The sequence below is a fragment of the Phascolarctos cinereus genome, unplaced genomic scaffold (genome assembly GCF_003287225.1).
Source record: "Phascolarctos cinereus isolate Bilbo 61053 unplaced genomic scaffold, phaCin_HiC Scaffold_2;HRSCAF=192, whole genome shotgun sequence".
NCBI lineage: Eukaryota > Metazoa > Chordata > Mammalia > Diprotodontia > Phascolarctidae > Phascolarctos > Phascolarctos cinereus.
The window spans coordinates 79,203,419-79,216,796 of record NW_027555625.1 but is presented as its reverse complement, the minus strand read 5'-3'; the positions used below and the strand labels follow the sequence as shown (position 1 = coordinate 79,216,796).

Sequence of the window (13,378 nt, the reverse complement as noted above, 5' to 3'; positions counted from 1 at the left end):
AAATGAGCTGGAGAAGGAAATGACAAACCATTCCAGTATCTTTGCCAAGAAAGCCCCAAAAAGGGGTCACAAAGAGCCAGACATGACTGAACAAGAACAATGAAAGTTGAAACAACAATATTGTAAATAACAATAAATAAAAAGAACTAGAATTTATGTAGCTCTTTAAGATTCACAAAATGCCGGGCATACATTTTCTGATTTGCGATAACATGAGACTTGAGTTGCTCTTCTAATAGTGGGGATGGGTTTGCATTGTTGCTCTCACACTTCTAGTCCCTGGCCCCCTTGTGAATAGCAACCAACTTTATACAACCTGGTGGGCATTAATAGTCACCCCCCAAACAGTAATGAGCATCCTGACCTTTCAAAGCTGAGTAGCAAAGGGGCAGAAGTGTCATCTCTTCTTTATACATTATGCCATTATACTTTTTTATACATTATACATTTCATATATTATATATACATAGATACACACACACACACATATTATATATTTGCATGGACCCAGAACCTAGTTCCAGAACTGGACCTTTATGAAAGATGTCACCTCACAACAATTTGTCCTCTTGGGAAAGGACTCAGGGCTAAGTCAAACCAACTATATAAAGTCATCAGAGTTTGTCTTTGGAAATTTCAGCCTCATTCAGTCTCAAGGTGGTGTGGGAAAAGGAATGGATTTGGAGAGAACCTGCATTCAAAATCCGGGCTCTCACAGTCACTATCCATGTGACTTTGGGAAGGTCACATCTCTTCTACGGGCCTCAGTTTCCTCATTGGGTTCAATGACCTCTAAGACCTCTTGCAGCTCTAAATCTATGATTTCATGATTCCATTAGTATCCTCCTCTCTCCATGTTCCCCCAGCCTTCTGGATACCCCAGCTCTCTGGGCAAGGGAAGTCCTAGCCATTCCCCTCGTCAAAAAGTACCCTTTCCTGGAGTTTGATTCTGGCAAGACCTTGGGCAAATTTCCTCTTTCTCCAGGCCAGCTGCTCTTCATCTACATAATTGGGTATGGAAGGGTGATGAGGATATTGGGCTAGGTGGCCTCAAAGAGACATCTGTCCATCTCTAAAATTCCTTAACTCTGTTTCTATGGATCCTGAAGGAAGAACCTAATAAACTCATCGGCATGAAGTATTAATTAATAAATGAAAAGGATCATCAAGTGGTGCAATGGAAAGAGCAGTAGAATTGAAGTCAGAGGACTTGGGTTCAAAACCTGCCTCTACAACTTGCCACATGGGCAACCCTTGGAGAGAGATTTGGAGCCTCATCTATAAAATGAGAGGTTTAGATTAGATTAGTAGTTGTGAAACTTTTCAGTCTTAGGCCAGCGTGCTGGTAAGTGGTTAGCAACTGTCTCTCCGTAACAACAACAACAGTAACAGTAACGGTAATGATGATAATACACAGGATACACTTTTGAGTTTAACTTGCGTTCTTAACATTTTTCCATCACTTTCTTGAGTCTCTACAATCAATAAAACAATAAGTCAAGCCCTGATCGGTAGTTTGCTGATTTCCAGAGATATAAATGGACATACTGAAAATTTAACAAGAAGCTCTTGAGAGCCTGTTAGAGTTGGTTTCAGCAGGCCCCTGGTCTCAGGAATCTTTTACATTCTTAAAAATTATTAAGGAGCCTTTTATGTTCTTAAGAGTTGAGGACCCCAAAGAGATTTTCTTTCTGTAGGTTATATCTATTAATATTTACCATACTAAAAATTAAACTTGATATACTTTAAAAAGTTATTTCTTAATTCATTTTAAAATAACAGTAACAAGCCTCTTACCTATTAACATGAATAGCATATTTGCAGGAAAACGTCTATATTTTCCCCCAAAAGAGTTTCGTTTTGTTTGAAGTACATGAAGAAAATCTGGTCTCACTCGGATAAGTCATTGGAAATGGGAAGAGTATTTTGGTAGGCAAATAACATCTAGCATTATTATGAGAATAGATTTGAACACATTTACTCCCTAAAAGGGTTTTGGGGATCCTCCAGGGTCCTAGGACCCCACTGAGGCCCATTGGGTTCCAAGCCCAATCTTCCAGCTCTGAACTCTAGGGTTGGTATGTACTACAATGAGACTAGCACTAGACCATGAATCACAGGACCTGGTTTCAAATCCAGCTCTGCTACCACCTTTGTGGCCTCTCTGGACCTCAGTTTGCTCAGCTGTTAAGTGAGGAGGGGTCGGACTGTGTAGCTTCTGAAGGCCCTTCTATCTCTAAATCTATGATGCCATGATGCTGAAGGTCACCATGACTTAGTATCCATCCTCTTTTAGAATTGAGACCTGGTAGGTAATTGTGACTCATGGGAATGACTGTTCTGGCAGCTATGCTGAACTGGGCAGTGAACTTGTGGGGAGGAATGTTGGGCAAAGCCATTTTAAGTTTGAGCCCACTCTTCCCAGGGAAAGAGGGAAAGAGGAAGTGGCAGGGAGAGCATGCTTAGAGAGGGCGAGTGACTTGTCCACGGTCAGGAAGCAGCAAGAGTAGGGGGCAGTGTGTTTGTACTTCTGTGTCTTCCTAGTAAATATCAGGAAGGAAGGAAGGAAGGAGGGAAGGAAGGAGGGAAGGAAGGAAGGAAGGAAGGAAGGAAGGAAGGAAGGAAGGAAGGAAGGAAGGAAGGAAGGAAGGAAGGAAGGAAGGAAGAGGAAGGAAGGAAGGAAGGAAGGAGGGAAGGAAGGAGGGAAGGAAGGAAGGAAGGGAAGGAGGGAGGGAGGAGGGAGGAGGGAAGGAGGGAAGGAAGGAGGGAAGGAAGGAAGGAGGGAAGGAAGGAAGGGAAGGGGAAGGAAAAGGAAGGAAGGAAGGAAGGGAAGGAAGGAAGGAAGGAAGGAAGGGAAGGAAGGAAGGAAGGGGAAGGAAGGAAGGAAGGAAGGAAGGAAGGAAGGGAGGGAGGAGGGAAGGAAGGAAGGAGGAAGGAAGGAAGGAAGGAAGGAAGGAAGGAAGGAAGGAAGGAAGGAAGGAAGGAAGGAGAGGGAGGGAGGAAGGAAGGAAGGAAGGAAGGAGGGAAGGAGGGAAGGAAGGAGGAAGAAGGAAGGAGGGAAGGAGGGAAGGAAGGGAGGAAGGAAGGAAGGAAGGAAGGAAGGAAAGAAGGAAGGAAGGAAGGAAGGAAGGAAGGAAGGAAGGAAGGAAGGAAGGAAGGAAGGAAGGAGAGGGAGGGGAGGGAGGGGAGGAAGGAAGGAAGGAAGGAAGGAGGGAAGGAAGGAAGGAAGGAAGGAAGGAAGGAAGGAAGGAGGGAAGGAAGGAAAGAGGGAAGGAAGGAAGGAGGGAGGGAAGGAAGGAGGGAGGGAGGGAAGGAAGGAGGGAGGGAAGGAGGGAAGGAGGGAAGGAGGGAAGGAAGGAGGGAGGGAAGAAGGAAGGAATCACTGAGGGTAACCCTTCATTTTTGCCCACATTTCCACAGCCAGTAAGCCCCAGAAGCCGAATTGAGATCTGTGGCCTCCAATTCCCAATCCAGGGAGCCCTCCCCTGCAGCACAGCCCAGTCACCTTTTTCTAAAGGACTCCCCCAGTCCCCCCAGTAGCCAGGCCCCACAGTGCATGAATGATTATGAAAGGAACGGTGTCCTCTGGGTAGGAAGGCTCCTTCCCACTCTCTGACTCAGAGTTCTAGCTTTGATGCTATCTGTGGTCCTTACACCAGTCTGGCCTTCTATCACAGTTCTCCCCTCATGCAGACACAAAGTGCTTTTCAAGTAATACATACATGGGGGTGAGCTGCCCCATAAGGCAGGCCTGCCTCCCAGGACTCAGCCAGACTCCACCCACCTCTTCTGTGTAGAACAAGCAGACAAGAAATTCCAAGCTGAAGATAAGAGGCGAACCTCCCCTTAGGATTTTACATTTAATTATACAGTGAAAAAGCCTCTTAACAAAGAAGCCCAGGGGACCTGGGGGAGGTGGGGGTGGGGTGGGGGGGGTGATGAGAGGGGGGTGGGGAGGTGGGGCTGTTATAAGCAGGATTTTGCTACACGTGAATTGCATCCTGCCCTGGGGGCTTTCCAGGGTGCCTTTGAAATCCATTCAGTTGTAGCCAGAACAAATGTCTCCAACAGTCTGGGGCTGTCTTTACCTAAATCCTAATAACATGATTGTAGGTGATTTTTCTCATGCTCTGTAGATGAAGACTGAATGGAATGCCTTTCCTGATGTTTTCCATGGTTCATGCTTTCCGTTCATGTGGGGGTAGACCTTGTGTGGACAGACATTTAGGGGTTGTCTCACCCAGCAGAATGTGAGCTCTCTGAGGACAAGAGACCCCAACACTTTGCTCAGTGCCCACCATATAGTAAGTTCAGAATGATGCTTGTTGACTGACTGCCTGAAGGGAAAACTGGCTAAGGGAAGGTGGATTCACCCCAAGATAAGGGGATGCAATATAATGCTAATTGCTCCCCCATCTTGGCTCTCAATTTCCCCTGGCGGTGACCTAGATAAGCTCTAGGTTCCCTTCCAATTTAAGATTCCTGAAGTCTGGGCTTATGCCTCCGATTCATGACTTGAGTAGCCCAGCATTGAGAGAGGGGTACAGGTCACATCTGGAAGTGGCCTTGCAATTGGGACTGAGGTCCAGTGAACCTGAAATGGGGCAGCACAGACTTCTTTTTTTGGGGGGGGGCAATTGGGGTTAAGTGACTTGCCCAGGGTCACACAGCTAATAAGTGTCAAGTGTTTGGTCTGAGGCTGGATTTGAACTCAGGTCCTCCTGACTTTAGGGCTGGTGCTCTATCCACTGTGCCATCTAGCTGCCCCCATAGACTTCATTTCTGCAGGCCCATGGAACTTTGGGAAAAGAACAAGAGTGGATCTGGGTGGTGGTGGTCACAGAACGAACATTTCCCAAGCTGTGTGCTTCTAGGAAAAACTCTTGGAGATGGGAAGCTTACTTTCAAACCTCAGTTCTAAGGCTTGTTAGCTTTGCTGACTCTGAGCAAGGCACTCAAATGCTCTTAGACTCAGTTTCTTCATCTGTAAAATGGGGGTAATAGTGCCTTTTTTTTTTTTACCATGAACCTCACTTAGCCTTTGTGAGGAAAGTGCTTTATAAATCCTAATGTTCTATGGAATTAGGAGCTATTTTCCTCTAGAGCCCTGCAGAGGCCCGGATTTGTAGGTTGATCAGACTTACAGCTAAGGAACCTTTGACATCCTTTAATCTAACCCTCACCTCCTTCATTTTACATATAGCTCAGCATGGGCAATTCACTTGCCTGAGATCACACAGCACATTGGTAATAGAACGCTTGGAGTCGATATCTAAATCTTCTGACCCAAATACAGTGTTCTTTCTACCAGCTCTTTATTTACAAAGGAAAGAGAGATGTTCTGGGTGCTTTGAGCTCCTCTGTGTGTGTTTCCAGTTCTTTAACTTCATAGGATTCTTACGTTATTCCATATCTCCAATTCCATGAGACCCTTCTGGCCCCAGGACACATGTGCCAGTTAATTCTGGTTAGGACTAGTATTACAGGGCTGGTTGAACTATCTGAGGTTCCCATGGGGGTTGTTCCTCATCCTCTCCTGTTTCCTGTGTGGATTGTGGTTAGGGAGAGGCCTGCTTCTGACATTTCACTGGGCCCATAGAAGGCTCTTGGCCATCTGTGTGTAACCTGGTATGCATGCCAATGTGTATGTTCAGGTGTGAACTTTTGAGAAAGAGAATGGAAGAAGAGAGAGGTGAGACAGATGAAGAGAGAGAAAGAGAACAAGAGAGAGGGAGGGAGAAAAAGAGATGAGAAGAGAGAATGAGAGATGGAAAGAGAAAGAAAGAGAAAGAAGAAAGAACTAGAGGAGAGAAAGTGAGAAGGTTGGCAGGACAAAGAGAAAAAATGCACCTGGCTGAGAGTAGTTTGCTCAGGTGTGGGGTGGGAGAAGTTTATGCTAATTCTTTAGGCTCATTAGAATTTTGCTGGTGCTAATGATTTCTGAAAACTCTTTGCTAGACTGAGTATACAATGACCTGTCATAAGGCCAAGTAATGATGTTATTCCACTAGAGGAAAATCTTCCTCACTAACGCTGCCTTGGGAGGGAGGGAGTTCTCCATCACTGGAGGTCTTCGAGAAAAAGCGGGGTGATCTCCCATCAGTGACATTATAAGATTGGACTAAGTTCCTTTTGAAGCTCCATCTAGCTTCTGGGATTCCAAGTACTGAGCCTCTGATGGGATTGTGGGATCCTGTGCAAGGTGGATCAAAACTATCCAGCTGAGCAGTAGTTGCAGTGAATTCTAGCAGTGCAGACAAATATTCTCAACCTAACTCTTCTCTCACAGCAGCAAAGGGGTTTGAGCTCAGTAATGGAACCACTTATCTCAATTCTCCACTGTGCTATAAAGAGAGAATCACAGAATAAGAGAGCTGGTGGGAAGGAAGGTCGTAGAGTTATCTCAGAGATCAATCAATCAGTAAACATTTATTAAGTGCCTACTATAGGCCAGTGCTAGGAGTACAAAAAGAGGCAAGACAGTCCCTGCCCTGAAGGAGCTTACAATCTAATGATGAAACTGAGGCTTTAAGGAAGGAAGAAACTGTTCAGGGTCACACAAATAAGTTGCTTTCTTCCTTAGGGCAATTAAGTGATTTAATTCATAAAGGGCTGAACCTGGAGTCCAGAAGACCTGAGTTCAAATTCAGCCTCAGTTACTTATGATCTGTATGACTCTGGGCAAATCATTTAACCTCTTAATGCTTCCCTGGATCTGGAGTCAAGATGGAATCCATCCTGAGACTTACTAGCCGTGTGACTGTCGGCAAGTCACATTACCCACAGATGACCTCAATTTTTGCAACTATAAAATAGGGATAATAATAGCACCTATCTCTCAGGGTTTTTGTAAGGCTCAGATGAGATGATATTTGTAAAGTCTTTATGATCCTTAAGGTGCTATGTAAATGCTAGCTATTATTATCATTGTTGTTTTATTTATAAGTCATATCCAATTCTTCGTGATCCCATTTGGTAGTGGTTTGCCATTTCCTTCTCCAGCTCATTTTACAGATGAGGAAACTGAGGCAGACTTGTCCAGGATCACACAGCTAGTAGGTGTTTGAGGCTAGATTTGAACTCCAGGGTCATCTAGGGCCAGCACTCTATCCACTCTGCCACTTAACTGCCCAGCTGTTATTGTTCTTATTCCTTAAATATTCCTCAGAATTCTTCGGCATTTTGTCTGTTCTCCCCTTTGTCTACATCACTCAGCTACTTCTTTTTACTTTATCTGTGAACATGTCACATGGACTCCAATAAAATGGAAGCCCTTTGAATACAGGAAATGTTGGATTTGGGTCTCTGAATTTGTATCCACAGATGCAAAACACAATGACTACAATGCCTGGCATATAGTAGGCCTTCAATAAATGTTGATCGATAAGTCGATCGGTGTTTAATAAGTGTTTGCAGCATGAGTGCTCAGTGCTCTCTCCCATCTCTAGCCCTTTTCCAGGAAGAGATTGCTCTGCTATTCAGTGAGTTTAGGAGAAAACTAGTTAGTTTCCAGCCCAACTAACTAGTGCCAGTCCTTAACAGTGTACGTCTCCACTTGATTGGAAGTGCCGGGACTGCAGGGCTCGGGAGCTGTCTTCCTCACCCCTGGCCAGTTTCAAATTATTTTGATGTCTTCTGTCAAAGTAACTAGGGTTCAAACACAAGGTATGAATTATGGCAGCTCCTTCCAAAGTAGCTCAGAAGCATTGGCGGGGAGAGAGGGGGAAAATGACCTGCTCTGGGGGTAGAGTTTCGAAGAATACAGACGTGTGCCTGCTCCTTCCCCAGGACCTGTCCACCTGAGCTCTTAAATGTAAACCAATGTGGTACCCAAGGGCACTCAAGTGAAATATCGTTTCATCAGCATTTTTTTTTCATTTCTGTTGGCTCCTCCAATTTAAAAATGGAATCATGTTTAACATCTTAATTAGGGATGGTAATGTACAACAGTTTTTTTATGAACATCCAGTAATTTAGTCTCCAAGTAAATTAGAGTAAATTTCTCCACAGTGACAACTCAATAAAACAGGGAAAGGCTCCCGTTTTTCAATCACCTGACATCTGTTCCCTGTTTCTACCAGAGAGCTAATGTTACCAGGACAGGTGAGGAGGATGGAGCCCAGGGGGGAAGCTGTGATTTCTAATTCCACCAGCTGCACTCTTCTCTTTCTAAAAGCCAATTGTCCTGTTGGTCTTGGTGGCTGCCAGCTGAGAAGGTGCAGTTAGACGAATGCCAGGCCTTCAGACCTACTCACAGCAGGACAGAGTCCTTAAAGAAGCCTGGCTGGTCAGAATGAGTCAAACAGTGAGCTGGCCTGTTGTCTATTTAAACACACACACACACACACACACACACCCCAGAGGTTAATTCAAATGAGAGCATTTGAGTGTTATTCTCTGCATAAACCTTTGGTATCATGAATCAAAAAAGAATTCAGGGTTTTCTTAGCAGTGGGCTAGCTTAGTTAATAGCAAATCCCACTCAAACCACTTCCACTGTCCCCTTGTTCAACACATTTATTTGATAAGTTGTATTGTGGTTTCATTTTTAAAAAATGGGGGGGGGAGGCAATTGGATGAGAAGAAAACAACCCAGATACAGCTTTAGAATGGCTGTTAAACAGGCCCAGCAAAGCCAGGTTCCCACTCTCTGGCATGGGAAAGAGGGGTTAGCTTTTTCTGCTTGGCTGAACAGGGCAGTAGCAGGATCATTGGGGGGAAATTTGAGGGAGGCAGACTTAGGCCCAATGTAAGGTAAAAGCTCCTAGCAATTAGGGTCATTCAGAAGTGGAATGTGAAGTGGGTTCCCCTACTCCCCTCTCTGGCAGTCTAGTGAATTCTTGCCCCCCCCATTTCTCCTAAGAATATTAAAAAAAAAATGCATTCACTAAAATATATAGGATTGCAATAGATGAGTGAAAATAAAAATGAAATTTTATTTTTCCCATCTAAGTTCATGGATCTCCTGAAATCTCTTCATGGACCCCTCAAGGAGAAGTCTGTAGACCCTGGTTATAGAGGGATGCTTGTCCAAGTATGGGTTGGATCATATGTGCTCTGAGGTCACTGTCAACCCTGAGTATTCATGGGTGCTGCGCTATTTCTTTCAAATTAGAAGAGAAGGTGGCTTGCTGCAGGGCAGATAGATAAGCAGTCTTGATGACAAAAAATAAATTAAGAATATAGATGTTTTGCCTAATTTTACAGACTTAAAAGACTGCAGAAATGGGAGGGACCTTTGAAAACATCGATTGTCAGGGCTAGGAGGCACACTGGAGAAGTGACTCTAGTACAACATTCCCATTATTCAGAAGAGAAAACTGAGGCCCACAGAGGAACAGTGTACAAAATATTTAGCTTTCTCAAAAACAAAAAAATAAACAAATAACAAATGCAAAGACCCTTATGTTGTTGCCATGATCAGCTGGTAGATATTGTCCAGAATTCAGAGAAATTAGAGAATTTTCTATGGAAGATAACATTACATCCTGCCTTTGGCTCCTGCTCCCATTGTAAGCTTTCAGCCATGGAAAGACTGTCGTCAGGATGCCTTCGGTGTCTTTCCTGCTGTCTATGTCACTCTCCTTGCCCTGGGTCCCTCCCCTTGTCTCACCTCTGTCCCCCATCCCCAAGCTAGAATGAATAGAGTAGGTCAATGCTTCTCCAGCCGACTGATTAAAGACTCAGGGCCCAAGGTTCTTGGTGCTTCTAGCTCTGTGATGTCTACAGCTCCCATGGCTGGGGCCGAGGGGGAGCAGGGGGTCAAGGTCCTCCAGGTGGAGCGGGAGTTCATGAGAGGGATCGCAGGGAGCCTCAGCACTGAGCCACAGGTGTGGGTAGGATGTGTCAGAGGGACTTCTGGGAAGTTTGAGCAAAGCCCTTTGAGCTTATGGGTGAGGGTGGAGATGGGGTGAAGGGCCACCCCACATATGTTGGGAACACGGACTGGAATGAGATGAGGATTGAATTACATAACCACACTTTATCTGCGTCTTGGGGAAAAGTCCACCTTTCCAAGCATCAGTTTTCTCTTCTGTAAGCTGGGCATAGTAATATTGTTCATTCCTACTCCTACAAACCTGCTGTGAGGAAAATGCTTTGTGATCCTTAATGCACTACATCAGGGGTGGAGTACCTGCAGCCTTAAGGCCACATTTGGTCTTATAGGTCCTTCGGTGTGGCCTTCTGACCTAGTCCAAGTTTTACAGAACCAATCCTTTTATTAAGGAGATTTGTGAAGGGGATTTATTAAGAGGATCTGTGAAGTTTGGATTTAGTCAAAGGGCCACACTTGAGGACCTAGAGGGCCACATGTGGCCTCAAAAATGCAGGTTCCCTACCCCTGCTAAAGAAATGGAAATTACTAGTGTCGGTCAATTTCACCTGTGTACATCTGTCTAGTGACCCCATCTGAGCCTGTTCATCTGTGCTGAGTCTATACGTTTGCTACTAAATCCTCTTGGCTCTCAGATTCACTAAACACAAGAATTGGAAGAAACTCCTCATTTGACAAATTGGTGAACTGAGGCCCATCGAGACTGTTACTTACCCAAAGTCAAACAGCAAGGTAGTGTTCACAAAACAAGTAATTAGCAGAATCATACAGGTTTTTATGGCATGGTTGAATGAATGAATGAATGAGTAGAAGCTAGTCAGAGTGAATCTGTACACGAGAAACATGAGCAAGAATGGAAAATGAAGTTGATTTGTTAAATACCTGAGAATGGGGGACACCAGGAAGTATGCTGCATTGTCCTGGGTGGTTATGGTAGCAGCAGAAATGACATTTTCCTAAAAAATAAAAATAAAAAAAACCAAGAGAAACCAAATCATTATGGACTGAATAAGTCAGAAGCCCATTCAAGTCATAAGTCATGAGCAAGAAAGGAAATGATGATGTGAAATCAATTGTAATAAAGTCTTGGTTTACGCAGGCAGAGAAATAGAGGGCTGAGCAATTAGCTGATAAATTCAATCAATGGAGACAGCCAATCAGGAGACTCCAGCCCCTGGAACAATGTTATTTCCTCAGTGATAGGGTATATTTTACCTAAATTTGCAGGATAATTGCCCTGGCCTGCTCTCATTCTCTCTCTCTTTCTCTTTTCCTATTCCTCTTCTCTCTCTCTTTCTCTTTCTCCCCCCTTTCTATCTCTCCCTTCTCTTTCTTTCTCCCTCCTTCCTCCTTTCTACCCTGTCTCTTTCTTTACCTCTCTCCCTCTCGTTTTCTCTTTCCCTTCTCTGTCTCTGTCTCTCTCTGTCTCTGTCTCTCTCTCTCTCTCTCTCTCTCTCTCTCTCTCTCTCTCTCTCTCCCCCTACTCCCCTTTGACTTTCCAGGGAACCTAAGCCAAGAAAGACTGTGTTTAACTTACTGTGTTACCTAGGTAAATCACTTGATTTTTCTGAACCTGTTTCCTTATTTGTAAAATGAGGACTGGATGATATGGAAGATCCCCTTCCAGCTCTCTGGAGATCTGTGATAGGATAAAGTCAGAAAATCTTGGTTTTTTACTGGGCTTGGTATACGGCCTTCAACCAATCCTCCCCTGTTTCTGGACCTCTACTTTCTCAAATGAAGTCATTGGACCAAATGGTTTCTAAGGTTCTTTCTAATTCTAACGTCCATGATGGCAAAACTGAAGCTCAGAGAGTTTAAAGCCCACAGCTAATCTGGAGCCGAATCCAGCCAGGTTCAAACCCAGGTGTCTCCTGACTTCAGCCCTAACATGGTTTCTGCTGCTGTACACTGTGAAAGTGAGGCCTGCCCATGTGAGCACAAAGGGCTGAATGCCCAGACAGATCCTGCCTGGCCTGTGTAAACCAGGCCTTTTGGAACGGATCCTATTTGCCCAGCTTCCCAGAATCCTCTCCAGCCTCACCCAAAATTGTAGCTTCAAGTCCTAGCCCCCCACCCCACTTTTCACCCCATGAGGCTCTAACTGTTGCCGGGAGGCTGTTAACTTACTCCCTGTATGGAGAGGCGACAGACTTCACCCCCCTCTCCCCCCCACCCTCAAATGTCTGATATCTGCCATTGTCCATTTTTTTTTTCCTACAGAAACTGAAACTTCAGGAAATTACCTTGGCTGAGAATTCTTCGGTAACTTCCCCAGCAGCCCAGCATCAATATATCTGGCACTCCCTCATCCGCTGACTGTCTTATTTATGCAATTGAATTGAAAATAAAAAAAAAAATTCCCATCTCGCTGGCTGAAATCTGTCAAAAGGAGGATCAGCTAAAACAGGGATTGTGTATGTATGAGGACTGTAGGGAAAACAAAGACTGAGAGAGAGATGCTTGTGGCTGAGAGACAGGCTCAGGACAGACCAGCTGGAGGGAAGACATTAGTAAACCTACCAGGATGGGGGATGTGGGGGGAACTCTTTTAGCTGTTGTACTAAATCACTGTCGTAGAGTGAGACCAATTCCCAGCCCACCCCCCCTCGCCCCTTATCGATGCCATTTCTGAAAATGAACAGTGGAGTTAAATATTGAATTCTACAAAATCACTTGACCACTTGTGCAGGTCCATGCCATGGGGCTATTTTTAGTGACCCAACAACACCTGAAACCATTCATTCATTCATTTATTCATTCATTCATTATGTCACTGAACAAATGGTAGGTTATTGTTTGTTGTGTAACAATAACATTGAGCCCTGAGTGCTCAGTGCTAGGGAAGATAAATTCAAATAGGACATGGTCCTTGCCCTCATGGAGTTTGCAACCTAATAAGGAGTAGATGTATCAAAGATAATTATGATAACTTTATTATATATTTAAAAGGAATAGCAAGTTGTACATAATAGATTTGCAGTTTTATGTACAATCATCTTTTTTATTATACTGTTATGGAAATGCTTGTTTTGTTCCATAAGTTAATAAAAAAAAAGGTTGGATGCAAAAAACCCCTAAAGATAATTATAATTAATAATGATACCTGCTAACTGTAGGAAGAAGGTGGGTTTTTTTAAGTGCTTTGTGGGGTTGGGGAGAAAGTTGGGGAGACAGGGTGAACAACCATTGGGGAAGGAGATGAGATTTTTGCATTGCACTTCAAAATAATAGTAATATTACTATTACTATATATACATATATATATAGTAATAGTAATATTACTAGTAGCAATAACTAACATTTATATGCCTACTTTAAAGTTTGAAAAATACTTCTTATATTAGCTTGTTAGAGCCTCAAACAACCCTGTGAGTTCGGTTACCTTAGGAATTTATTATCTGCATTATACAGATGAAGAAGCTGGGGCTCAGGGATTTTAAGGGACCTGTCCATCACAGTCAAGACTTGAACCTGGATTCTCCAATTGCCAAGTGCAGCCCCCTATAGGTAGCTGCAGTCCATCTGTCTAGACCAACCCTA

The 13,378-nt window shown here is 44.1% G+C and overlaps 1 protein-coding gene across 1 annotated transcript in view; it reads left to right on the top strand.

The window, feature by feature from the left end:
- MAF (MAF bZIP transcription factor) overlaps positions 1-12,181 on the top strand; it is a 56,915-nt gene extending 44,734 nt beyond the window's left edge. Inside the window, exon 3 of the mRNA XM_020964842.2 lies at positions 12,059-12,181. The gene's annotated coding sequence lies outside the window, so the exon portion shown is untranslated. The remainder of the gene's footprint in view (positions 1-12,058) is intronic.
- Positions 12,182-13,378: the final 1,197 nt, after the last annotated feature.